Below are 12,477 nucleotides of genomic sequence, written 5' to 3' on the forward strand. Positions count from 1 at the left end.
GATGTGTCAATAATTTTTTAAGATGTCAGAAATAGTGGAAAGTCAAGGTGTCAATCTCCTGAGAAAAAAATGGCAAGTTTTGCAAGAAATGCCTTCCATGTTTCAAAAAGATCCAGAACAGTTTGGCCTGCACCCTGCAGATGAAGGTTGAGTTTGTTTAGATGCGTGGTGATGTCAGTTAGAAATATTTGTTGCACAACCCATTTGTCATCAACCAGTTCAGGATAGTTTTGACGTGTTTCTAACAAGAAGATCTTGATTGCATCAAGACAGTCCACAACCAAAACCTTCCCATGGCTTAGCCAACGCGGACACTGCTGTGAAGTGGAATATCCTTGTATGCACTGTACATCTCCTCAAGCAGAGCTTGAAACTGCCAATGAATCAAGGCAGATCAAGCAACAAGAAAATTCACTATCTTCACCACTGTAGTCATCACATTATGAAGCTCAGAATTAGAAATCTTGGCACAAAGATTTTCTTGATGAATATCACAGTGAAAATTTACCGTCAGGTGGCCAATTTGATCCTCATTGATCTTTACAAATCCCAGATAATATTTTTCTAATGTCAATTCCTCTTTCCTAAAAATGATTAACAAATGTCTTCACTACATCTTTCCCTATTGTTGTGCAAGGGTTTTAGGCAGCATAGCTCTTCTCGAACTTCGTCTGAATCACAGTATCTTGCAACAACTGCTAACGATGGTAAGTCATTTACATCCACACTCTCATGTGCAACACTAAATATCACTGCATCTTTTAACACCACCAGCTGTTGTTGGCGAAGATTTTCTGCCATTTCGCTTCTATGGTTCTCCATTGATTTGGCAGACACAGGTACATCTTTGATTCTGGAGATGATTGTGTCTTTATTGGGTAAACCATTGAACAAAACATCTGAACAACTGAAAAAGGCTCTTTTATATATTCCCTGTCTGTAAATGGCTTTCCACGTTTTGCAACACATTGTGTAATTTTGTAACTTCCCTCTGTCGCTTGATTTTTACTGACGCAGACATTAATAAAGACACTGCTTTGTTTTCCGTACCTCGCTATGGCCCGTTTGATTTACTCGGTCTTGTCCACCTCATCCTTGAAGTTTAGCAAACAACGCTCTCACAACATGAAGTACAAACAACATGGTCTTTATATTGAACAAAATCCATATTAGTCTCTCCAAGAGGGCTGAAATGAGCGAACATCTATTTTTTTCTTCCTTCGGAAGCACCATTTTGTCCAAAAAAACCCCGTGATCAGTGGCACTTATCGCGAGATTTCCTCCAAACATGGATTGGCTGGACCCACTAAATGTAATCTAGTACAGGCAGTCCCCATTATTCATCTTATTTTTAAGCAGCACAGCCACTTCAATATTTGGTATGTCCTTCCTTCCATCTGTCATCAATAATGAAGAAGAGGAAGAAGAACCTTTCTAACCCAATGTGTTCAATCGTTTCTCGTGAATAATGTAAATTAGTATGGTTTGGATTCGGAGGGATTTGGAATCAACATTGTGGATAAAATGTCTTTGTAGGGAGAGGGATAAGTGGTTATGTTTACTTCCTGAGTGGTTTCATTGAAATCCGTTAATTTGTTCTCAAGTTAACAAAAAATGATTCCTCGAGATCCTGCCCTTCATGTGGGGATAACCAGTCTCACAAGTTGGAGTTTGCAGTTTCAACACGTGTGCCCGTGTACCCACTACCCATGCACACAAACAGAACTTTTCTTTTGACTGCATCACTTCCTTCGAACATGGGTGCGATTTTTAAAATTATTATTGGGGAAGACATTGCGCTATCGGTCAAATGGTTCTACACTTACGTCATTCAGCGAGTTAAAAAAAAATTAAATGGTGTGCCGTGTGTCAATGAGTGCTATCATGTCATGGCATGCTTAGCCCAGAATACATTGTGCAGCGTCGTCCAGTCCTCACCTTTAGTTTATCTGTGTCACACGCATACTGTATCTCCATACAGTACGGATATCCATTGCCAGTAGGATAATGAGCATCAGGAACTGAAGGGGCTAATAATGAAGAATCTGAGCCATGTTATTAATCTCACCAATGAGATTATTGAGACACTTCGCTCTGAAGATAATCTTCCAGATCGATCAGCCAAGGTGTTACGGATCATACATGACAGCTCGTCATGATATCAGAAGATATACGATGCAAAAATTCTGGCACACAATCGAAATTGGACTCTTTCTTTGGAAAGGTTCTGAATTATGCGAACCAATGAAAGCTTTTGTCTATTTTTAGATCCTCGTGGAGGATCTCTCAGTCTTACTCATGTTGTTGTTCTTCATATTCTTCTTGTGGACTTTTTTGTTTCACAGCCTACAGTTTTCATTGAAACTTCCTGAAACTTGACATATATATGTAAAAATACCCTGCGCAGACAGTAACCATCTCTGATTTTGAAAATTCTTCCTAGAAAAAAGTTGTCATAATATCGCCACTAATGGAAATCGCCTATACCATTATCTCCGAAACTAGGCAAGCTGTTTGAATTTTGTTTGTGGGAATCAAGCCGGGCATTAGCACAGATAATTATTTATCGCAAACCTGATACATCACAATGATGTCATTTTCGTTTTTATGACATCATTAAGAGGACGCGGATCTTAGCTCATTTGAGCTTGTTATCACCGGTTTTTAAATGCAAAATCATAGGAAAAGGTCACAGGGGGCAATCACATACTTGGAGAAATTATCCTTAATCCTCGCTAATTAACACAGTACCGCCCCCTGTGCGGTGACACGTAACAACTTCAGCTGACAGTTTCCCTACGTAATTTATATAGAGATGTCTCCTATACTGTACACGCACAAACCAAGCTACTCTATACAATACTACCTTTCTATAAAATTCCTCCGTCTACCCCAAAAACATTACAATGTACATGATACATTATGTATATCACATAAGTTGAAGATCAGGTGTACGCGCGTGCACACACACACACACACACACACACACACACACACACACACACACACACACACACACACACACACACACACACACACACACACACCTTCTGTTAATATAACAATTCCTTTCCATTACATGGCCATGCTTTCCTCGAATAAAGAGAAAGGGAAAGCTTCCCCATTCATTTTACACAATGAATGTTCTCATTTACCTCACCATGAGTGGACATCTGGTATCTTTTTCACAGGCCACTGTTCTGGGGATGTTGGCCACAATTTTGCATCAAATGCCATTCACATTATGAACAACTTTGATTCCTTGATGCAATTGTGCCACCTATTACAACATATATAACAGTAGGTCAATTAGCTTTTGCTGCACTATTCAGCACAGAGACAACCTGAATAATTTATTGTGTTCAGTACAGAGACAACCTGTAGACCAGTAGTATGCAAGGACAACAGACTTAGAAGTGCATAAATCCAGTATATCTACTGCATCCTCCTTGTCCTCAATGAACCTTAGATCACTGTAAAAAAAATATATATTAATACACATACATACATACGTACATACATACATACGAGCTCTTCTACACCAGCAGCTGAAGACTCGGCATTCTCTGTTGGACCAAGTCGTTATTGAGCCTCTCTGAACTCATTATGGCTTATATGGCAATGATACCGAGTACAATGTAGTGTCTCTCCATATAAACCCCTCACTCCTGGTTGTTTTTGAGTTCAAAGCACTGAGAATCAATTGCATCCCTCATCAAGCAGCCAAGGCACAGGGTGTCTTTCACCGAAGACAGGTGGTTGGTGTCTCAGTATTCCAATGCATCTTATTTGGTCTTGTACCTGCTGCCCTTTCAGTCATCCACCCATATCCAAATTTTATAGGATGGCCTACAACCTCCTTCTTTTCAAGCGACTGAAGTTCATGCTCTCTATCTACTCTTTTGCCCATTTTTCTCCCGTCTGTAGAATCACCTCATTGGATCTGTCCAATCGAGCTCTTTCTTCTGTGTTTCATAGTTGCGATTTACTGCCATCTCATGTCCATGATACCCATGTATGTTGTTTTTAACTCACTAATCTTCATCCCTATGCCCACCTTTTCATTCAGTCACTATTTCATCACATGTCTATATGTTCCCTGCTGCCCTCCCATTTTGTTTGTATCCCTTTCATCCTCTGTAACTTAACTCATCCATAACCCTTGACTCTTTCTTTAACATTAAATAAAACAAGTGTAGACCATGATGGAAATTGTTTGGTCAAAGTCGTGTAGTCATTTGCTTAAACCAGTTTTACGTCAACTCAACATTTTTGTGTGAAAGGATGGTGCAAGTCGAGTATGGATAAGCAGTCATGAACCAGTGATGGTTATACAGTAAGTGAGCAAAGGAATGCACTGCAGTGATTTAAAATAAATAAATAAATAAATAAATAAATAAGCGGCTCAGCATGACCTTTGCACAACAATCTGGTCTGGCCGCTAAGCCAAAACATCATTTCGTTAAAAAAAAAAAGAGACATTATTTAGTTGTTTTTTCAAATGAAATATTTAGTTTCAAAATAGTCAATAAAGTGATGTCTCAAATATGGAGGAAAAGAAACAAATTACCACATGAGCGGCATAAACTTGGCAACGTGAATCAGGTGACAATGAAAGGTCAGAGTTGATACACCTTCATCAATGTCTTGTTGCTTCCTCAGAATTTATTTGATTTATGCATCGAACAGTAATTGGCACAACAATCTCACATTGCATTCCATATTAGAACAGCTTACGCTGTATGAACAGCTGCAGGATGCAGACATCAGGCTGCTACAAATCCACAAAGCCTTTTAATTTCATCCATACCAAATTTGCCAGGGGCAAAAACAAATGAGCGTTTTGATGTCAATAACTCGCAAAACACGTCATAAACACAACTATTAACACATCTTACAATTTCTCACACGTTCCCCAGCCCGGCAGGCAGTCTATCCCATTGATATACCATAGGACCTCCTGCATTACTATGCTTTTCCTATTTCAATACGCAGTCCAAGCTCATGGAGGAGCAAATAGACAGAGAATGTGGGGAGATGTATGAACAGGAGGAAGACGAGAGAGAGAGACAAAAAACGGAAATTAATTTAGTATATGGGGAGATGTAGCAGGAGATTAATGAGGGTAGAGAAGATCACAGGTAGGAAAGTACATTGATCTGCAATGGTGGTGAACTGCCAACTTGAAGATCAAGAGAGAAAATGTGAGATTGAACACATTAAGGAAGGAGGTTCCACAAGCAGAAGAAAAGAGGAATAAAGGAGTGGGTGAGCAGTCAACCTCAATGATGGGAGTTTCACAAGGATGCAGTTTCTGGAGGAACACCTGCAATGAGGACACTTGGGAGGGATGTTAATGCAGGCCTCGTAGGGTCGCTTTTACAAAGATTATCTCGTTCCTCTCTCCGTGATCTTCAAGTAACAGTTTTATGCTTCTTTGACCATTGCCTGTGCCGCCCATAGCAAGCGAACAGTTTTGTCAGCTTGCAGCATCTAAATTATTGAAATGTCACCCGCGGCTCGCAGGCCATGCTGCTGGAGTCATCTCGTGGGCAGGAAAGTGCTGATGCGAGCAAGTTGAAAGCTCGCCGGCTTCGAGCCTCCCGTTTAAAATCACAGATAAGCTGTACATCACCAGAATGTGTGTGTGGTGTGTGTGGTGTGTGTGGTGTGTGTGGTGTGTGTGGTGTGTGGTGTGTGTGGTGTGTGTGGTGTGTGTGGTGTGTGTGGTGTGTGTGGTGTGTGTGGTGTGTGTGTGTGTGTGTGTGTGTGTGTCTGTGTCTGTGTCTGTGTCTGTGTCTGTGTCTGTGTCTGTGTCTGTGTCTGTGTCTGTGTCTGTGTCTGTGTCTGTGTCTGTGTCTGTGTCTGTGTCTGTGTCTGTATGTGTGTGTGTGAGAAACAAAACCCACTTCCTATATTTCACTTTTGGAGGTAGACTTAAAACCCATCTGTACAGAACAGCAACTGAAATCGCTGCTAAATGCCTTGCTAGTGCCCTCTTCGAGAGGGTAAAGGTCGATGTGATTTTTGTTGGTTGCACTTTGGAGGCATTTCTTTATTACAAGTGCAAATATGGTGGAATTTTAATCTTCCCATCTCCATACCCCCTCCTCATCCCCATCTCCATGTACATCCAAATCTACTCAATGGCATGAACTCCCACCACTACTCCTTACTAAGTCTGCATTGTATTTTTGTGTACAGAAATTTATACCATAACGTCCAGATCATCCTGCGTTAATGAAATTTTAAAAAAGAACAAAAAGATAATTTTAATAACAACGTCGCGAAAAATGAAGGAAACATTATGCTCCCTTTGGATCTAAACATTATTTAGTCACCATTGATTGAGATATTGTAACTTCACTTCCAACCAGATGATGAGGTTACTCATAAAGTGAGGGGAAGGTTAGCAACTCTAACATGGACCTCAGGCAATATCTAACACTTCCACTTCTCATTTTTGTATTTTACCCCACGCACGCGAAGTGAAAAGTGGGGTTAGACAATTGGTTCATGTCCGTCTGTCCGTCCATCAGTCCATCTGTCCATCTCTCCATAAACATCAGGTTATGATCGAGGAATAACCGAATTTAAATTGAATGTTATATTTCGAACACGAATCAGAACATGAATTAGAAAACGACCCTGCAATTTAGCAGTGCTTTGTCTCTGAATTTGTCCCGAACAAACATTCGCAGAGAGGAGTGAAATATTTATTTTACTCTGTCTGCCTGTCTGGAAATCAAACAAAATTGAAAATCATTCCAAACAGGCAACTGGCTGTCCACAAGGATATCATGAATGACACAATCAACAAGCACAAATAAACTAATGTTACATGTTTGATGGGGTGGTGTACAAGACACTGCGTCAAAAGCGGCAAAACGGTGGTAAATTCCGGAATTAATTGATTTATACAACTTTATCAATCTTAATTACCCTGCACACACAAAGCGAAAAGCAGGGTTAAGCAATTGGTTCATGTCCGTATGTCTGTCTTGTCAGTTTATGATCGAGGACCAACTTCTCTCCTACCCTTATGTCTCTCTGTGTGTGTCTCTGTGTGTGTCTCTGTGTGTGTCTCTCTCTGTCTCTGTCTCTGTGTGTGTCTCTCTCTGTCTCTGTCTCTGTGTGTGTCTCTGTCTCTGTCTCTGTGTGTGTCTGTCTCTGTCTCTGTCTCTGTGTGTGTCTCTGTCTCTGTCTCTGTGTGTGTCTGTCTCTGTCTCTGTCTCTGTCTCTGTCTCTGTCTCTGTCTCTGTCTCTGTCTCTGTCTCTGTCTCTGTCTCTGTCTCTGTCTCTGTCTCTGTCTCTGTCTCTGTCTAGGATACTGTTAAGGGCTCATGGTTTGGTTTTGAATTTAAAATGGAATCTTTACAGTGTAGCATGTATGAATCAGATTCAGAGTGAGCCGACCAGAGGTCGCCAAATGCACAAGCATGCATGTGTACAGGCAGGCCTTGGCCAGGTAGATGGCATGGGTTTTAAATGCTCCCGCCTGGTTATAGATAGAACCCGGAGGCTAAAAAAAAATGTTGCAGTTTGGGTGCATTTTATCATCCTTACCTTCTCCTGCCCTCATGCTACCTTTATACTATATTTTATGTTCTTTATCACTTTTGTTCATGAAAAAAGTTGCACAAAAATAATGCACAAATATGTTAGTTGAGTATACACTTTGGACAAATTTTAAAGATGAAGTCCAAACCCTATTTCCCCCCCATTACCCCTCAAGTTTGCAGATTTGTGGTTCATGAATGTTAAATGAGGTGGTGTATAAGATTGCTCAATAGCGCTAAACTTCTGGAATTTTATTTTGACAATCTTTAAAATCATCATTTCATTTAAATTGAAGCACGTACATTAACACTGCGTGGAGTAACTTGTATTATGAACTCTCTAATAACTTAAGGAAGAAACGCTGCAAATCAAGCCGCTGATAATGAGCACTCATTTATTTATTAGGTACATAACCAGATTTGGAGGCAAATAGGGAAAATTAATGAAAACTAGTACGTGCCCGTACGTGCGCGGCCGTACATGCAAAAAAAACAAAACTTTCAAACCGGGAGCCAGAAACAATAACCACACAGGCCGTTCCTTCGCTCTCGCATGCTCGTACATGCGTGGCCGTACGTGCAACCCCCCCCCCCAAAAAAACTTTCAAACCGCGAGCCAGAATCAACCACACAGGCCATTCCTTCACTGTCGCATGCACATACGTGTGTGCACGTACGTGCAACCCCCACCCCCCCCCACCAAAAAACAAACAAAAAAAAAAACTTTCAAACTGCGAGCCAGACACAACCACACAGGCTGCTCCTTTGCTCTCGTAAACGACGACTGGATTGGGGCATTGTGTTTATCTATAAATGCGCATCAGAAATCGAGAAATTATAGATAGATACAGTAAGTCATCACTATCCAGAAGTGGTGCGTGCCCGTACGGAATGTTCACATCATTTCACGAATTATCGCTTTCATTGAAGTAACAACTGCTGTGATACTTTCACACACAGAGTTAATTAAAATCCAAATTAAAATCAAGTTTACCTACCTGTCTTTGCTCGCCATGACATTCGCTGCCATTGACCATTGCAACTCCTACGCCATGGTGAGGTGACAGGGTAGGATTTGTAGGAGACCTGGAAGTACAGTGTCATTAGGTATTCCATGTTCGAATTGTTTTAGTTTGAAAATAGTTAAAAAAAAAAAAAGTTTGCAAAGCATACCACCAAAATGAGATGTATTTCGTTGGCAAGCAAGTTGAGTAGAGCTGAATTCCTTTACACTTCCAAAGGCCACACCGTTTTGACAATTGGAAACCAAAAAAAGTTGTGCACTTTTTTTGATAAAATATTTTCGGAACAATTTTTTTCAATAAATAAATAATAATAAAAATTGTCTCTATATACACACTTTTATCTCGTTAGCACCTCTTCATAAACAACATTGCTGAGGAAACGGCGCTTCTTCTTCGTTTCCTCATCCAGGGCAAGAATGCGGAGGCTGCTGGATCTGCCAACGTTTTGATAAATTATTAGTTTTAATGGCCAATTATTCAATTAGCCCAACGTATTTTGCCTTTTCGTAAGGAAAAACAAAAAGAGAAGAGAAGAGAAAAAAAACCCGTAATGGCGAATGCGGCTGAGGTTCTCTTCCCCATCGGCCACGCCTACACAGCAACGTGTCCTGTCATTGGTTGGTAAATAAATGGCCGCAGCAACGTGTCCTGTCATTGGTTGGTAAATAAATGGCCATAACTTGTTGGATTAATATCAAACCTTGAAAAGGCACATCCTCCGGTCCCCAGCAATATACCTGGCAAGTTTCCATTAGATCGGACCAGTAGTTGTCGAGAAACAGCGGTCACACACACACACACACACACACACACACACACACACACACACACACACACACACACACACACACACACACACACACCTGGAATTATAGATAGACTAGTGCGTGGCCGTAGGTGCATGGCCGTAGGTGCGTGGCAATACGTGCAAAGCAGAAAAAAAAAACTTTCAAACCGCGTGGCAGAAACAACAAATACACAGGCCGTTCCTTCGCTCTCACGTGCCCCTAGGTGCATATATGTATATGTATATATATATATATATATACTTTCAAACCGCTTGCCAGAAACAACCACACAGGCCGTTCCTTCGCTCTCGCCTGCCCGTACGTGCGTGGCCGTACGTGCGTGCCCGCACATACACACAAAAAAAAAACTTTCAAACCGCGTGCCAGAAACAACAACCATACAGGCCGTTCCTTCGCTCTTGTGTACCCGTACGTGCGTGGCCGTACGTGCAAAAAAATTTAAAAAAAAAAAAAAAACTTTCAAACAACCACACTCTCGGACCACAAACACAAACAAGTTTCAATAAGATCGGACCAGTGGTTGTCGAGAAACAGCGGTAACACACACACACACACACACACACACACACACACACACACACACACACACACACACACACACACACACACACACACACACACACACACACACACACACCGCTGGAACTATATAGATAATAATGGGAGGGAGGGTGGTCCGATAAAGAGAGATGGCAGTGCTCGCCAAGCACCTCCTTTGATCGCTTGCTCCACTTGCCAAGCGGTTTTTGGGATGGGCTGGCTTGGCAAGCGATAGCAAGCCGCTTGCGAACGGAACACCCCCATGGGTGTATTTCATATCATAAGCTTGCTACCGCTTGCCAAGCCAGCCGTTATGTATCAACCGTTTCGTCAGTGCTTGCTCGAGTGCTTAAGCCACTTGGCGAGCGCTCAAGCAGATTCGTCACGGGACACACCCCGGGAGCCAGGCAAGACTCGTTCATCCACTGAGCCTCTCACTTTTGCTAAACACGGTTGGAGTTGAGAAGATCCACATTGAAAAGTGAAGGCGTCAATAACGAGTGTGGCTTTCTTGGAGGCAAGGCTCATGTTCCGACGTTTCAACCACGTCGTGGACCTCATCCGCAACTGCGCAACCGATTGGGTGTGAAGTAACCGTGCGTACTTAATAAATAGACAGCCCCTTTCCCGCCTCAGACTGCCAACACGCTGAGGAAATTTTCCAACAGCATTCGTGCAAGAATGAGGCTCATTATGGAGTTTATGGCGAATTAGACTAACGGTAATTACCCTATAGCTAGTTTGCCCTGCTCCACTCACGACAAATTGCTGTCCGAGCCATCTTGGCAAAGGATGCTGAACGAGCGCGGCACGGCCTGAGCGCAGCTCGCGCGCGCGTCGGGAGACGAGAGCGCGCGGGGCGCCGTTACGTGCTGACGTCAGCAAACAGCGTGAATCACGTGACGAAAAGCATTAAGTAATCTGGAAACAGCTCCGCAAACTCGAAATCGTTCGATGGACACGCCTTGCGGACGGTTATTGATGGCTTCTCTGTGCGTTGTGTAAAGAATATTTGATTTTTGCGCTCGTTTAACGCTGATACTTTAACTTCATTCCGTGTCGCGGTCCACGGCGGAAATACGTGTTTATTTATTTTAAAGTTCTCAATGACGCTCGAAAAATCGAGAGGTCGAATGAAAACATTGAACAGGAACAAACGTCCAACGAGACGGCGTGCGGCCGCTCCGTGCTGGTGATGCGCCCGAAAGGCGCAACCTGCTCGTGCACCTGAGCACTGTTAAGCCGGCTATCTCACGCGGATGTACTGAAAGGCCTTTTGCACTCTTCGCCTCCTATGTTTTGTTCACATCGTTTAAGCAAGAAAAAAAATCCTTCATCAAGATCCTTCACGAGAGAGGGATCGCGCTTCGATCGGATCTCCGTGAGAAACCATCAGAGGGTTTTGTAACACGTGTAAACCCATGGATTTCTTGTTAAGTTGCTTTAATTTCCTCTTCCGTTGATACAAATCGTTCTCGGTGTTTAAAACGAATACAGAATCCAAGTCTTGCATCTATCTGCCTGGGGGGAACAAGAAGGATCGTCCACTGCAAAAACACCTCATGCACTCCCTCCCCATTATGTGCGAGGACATGACAAAGAGGATAAATAAGTCGGGTTCTTCTTCTTCAACTTGTTATAGTAGGGTTCTTCTTCTTCAATTTCTTATCGGAGGGTTCTTCTTCTATAGGGTTCTTCTTCTTCAACTTCTTATCGTCGGGTTCTTCTTCTATAGGGTTCTTCTTACTCTTATTCTAGTTGGGTTCTTCTTCTTCAACTTCTTGTAGTAGGGTTCTTCTTCTTTCGGGTTCTTCTACTTCTTTCGTACGCACCACAAGGCTGGATGTGGGGTAGCATCATTGGCTCAGGGTGCGACTGTGCCGCTGATGCAGTGCCCTCTGTAGGTTAGCGCAGGAATTTGTACTTCGGTCAGAGTGCCGGCGATAGCTCGCCGACATTAAGTACAGTTCAGTTGAAAAGACAGCTTTCAAGTGAAGGATCAAGTCAACAAATGAGTTCATTAAGAGGAACACGTGTAACCCAGACCGCAGACGGTATAAAAGGTAGAGACCAAATGATGGGTTCCGTTGAGGGTCCAAACGCTACTAGATCAGAAGAAGGATGTGTGCAAACTGTGCATACCTGAACCATCCGTCAGGACGCACGCAGCGATGTGACTCCCAGGGTCTTGGACATCCATCCACCGTGGCCACCGTACGCCATGCTCCACGATGCAGCGCTCTGCCGCGCACAGCGCCGTCGAGGTGCCGATGCTGAGCACGGACGGACGAACCTGGTGTAGGTCTGCCACCTGCTGTACGACACGAGTTGGGATTTCACGTGCAGGGCAGGTGGTTTCACCTGTTCCCGAGGACCACGTCATGCTCTCCACGGTCCCACGTCAGATCAGACAGGATGACGTCAGTTTTAGACGACCGATAGTGAAGGTGACCGTTTAGTGATGGTACATTTTGATAGCTCAGATGACGATCTGCAGTGGGAGTGGGGATCGATCCCCTTTCAGCTTCATATCGGGACGTAATT

The 12,477-nt window shown here is 42.9% G+C and overlaps 1 long non-coding RNA gene across 1 annotated transcript in view; it reads right to left on the bottom strand.

Annotated features, from left to right (window-relative positions):
- LOC147030312 (uncharacterized) overlaps positions 1 to 12,477 on the bottom strand; it is a 421,339-nt gene that overhangs the window by 254,008 nt on the left and 154,854 nt on the right. The window contains exon 7 of the long non-coding RNA XR_015056307.1: positions 8,558 to 8,645. This is a non-coding gene — a long non-coding RNA (uncharacterized LOC147030312). The remainder of the gene's footprint in view (positions 1 to 8,557; positions 8,646 to 12,477) is intronic.

Source organism: Eptatretus burgeri, chromosome 3 (genome assembly GCF_056783735.1).
Source record: "Eptatretus burgeri isolate ZD-2024b chromosome 3, Ebu_testis_v1, whole genome shotgun sequence".
Classification (NCBI taxonomy): domain Eukaryota; kingdom Metazoa; phylum Chordata; class Myxini; order Myxiniformes; family Myxinidae; genus Eptatretus; species Eptatretus burgeri.